Here is a 1,833-nt window from a genome sequence, read left to right on the forward strand (position 1 = left end):
CAATAAAGATTTAAAATTAATCTGTGCATGGTTATTCTTATATCTCTTAAAATATTGATTTTTCATATTTATATCTTTTTCATATGTTTGGGAAGATTGCATTATTTAACCGATCACAATGACTTCTTTTTATCAATTTCACCCACTTTTGTAATTCATTTTGTATAACAAATGTATATTATTATATTATTTTGTATATAATTTATATCTCCTTAGTAATATTAATACAAATTATATGATCAATTATAAATAATGTTAATATTATTTCTTTTACACTGTGAAATTTTTATATTATAATTGATAAATTTAACTAAATGCTTTATCACGATTTTATTTAATTTTATAATTATTTATGTAGTATAGAGATATATGTTATTATTGATAAACAAGTCGTTAATCCTTTATTATATTGTCCGCCTTGGTTTTTTACTATATTTAAGCATATTTTCAGATGATAATAAAAATTATAATAATAAAGTTAAAATTTCTGAGATTACAAATAAACAAAACGTGATTCATTCCTGCTTCACTCTTTCAAACAAAACGTGATTCATTCCTGCTTCACTCTTTCACTCTCTCTCTCTCTCTCTCTCTCTCTCTCTCTCTCTCTCTCTCTCTCTCTCTCTATCTATCTATCTCTATTTCTATCTATCAATCTATCTATCTACCTACTGTCTATCTATCTATCTATCTCTACCTATCTCTATCACTGTTTATCTATCTCTATATCTATCTATTTATCTATCTTCTATCTATCTACTATCTATCGATCTATGTATCTATCTATCTATATATCTATCTTCTATCTATCTATATATCTATCTACCTATCTATCCATCTATCTGTCTGTCTATCTATCTATATATATCTCTATCTATCAATCTATCTATATCTATCTATCTACCTATCTATATATCTCTATCTCTATTTATCAATCTATCTTTATATATCTATCTTTCTACCTATCTATCTACTACCTATCTATCTATCTACTATCTATCTATCTATCTATCTACCTATCTATCTATCCATTTATCTCTATGTATCTATCTACCTTTCTATCTATCTATCTCTACCTATCTCTATCACTACCTATCTATCTATCTCTACCTAACTCTATCACTACCTATCTATCTATCTATCTATCTCTACCTATTTCTATCACTACCTATCTACCTATCAATCTATCTCTACCTATTTCTATCACTACCTATCTATCTCTATCTTTCTCTGTTGTTTCTATCTATTTATCTATCGATCTATCTATCTATATCTATATATCTATCTCTATCTATCTATCTATCTCTATGTATCTATCTCTATCTATCTACCTATATATGTACTATCGATCTATCTATCTACCTATCTATCTACTATCTATCTGTCTATGTATCTATCTACTATCTATCTTTCTGTCTGTCTGTCAATCTATCTACCTCGGACAGTCTCTTCATTTTTATTGTCTTTCTCCAACTCTAGTTGTCAATCTTTATATCTATCTATCCTTTAAAAATCTACCCATTTATAAAAATTTTATTCAGATTAAAAATATTTAAAACTGTATTAATTTATTTGAGATTGTATATAATCACAGCCATTAACTATGGATTTTAAGATTAAAATTAATTATTTATATTAATATATTATTAAATTAATTACAAATCAATTGATAATTATTTACTGTAGTTAATGCTACTGTTACTTCCCTAAAATCCAGATCTTTTCATATTTTTTGGTTTACAAGCTTTATTGGATTATGATTAAAAATGTAAATCTAATGGAGGAAGATTTGGGTTTTTCAGATTTTTCTATTGATAAATAAATTGCACGACA

This window comes from Cimex lectularius, unplaced genomic scaffold (genome assembly GCF_000648675.2).
Source record: "Cimex lectularius strain Harlan isolate CLEC.00 unplaced genomic scaffold, Clec_2.1 scaffold40, whole genome shotgun sequence".
Classification (NCBI taxonomy): Eukaryota; Metazoa; Arthropoda; class Insecta; order Hemiptera; family Cimicidae; genus Cimex; species Cimex lectularius.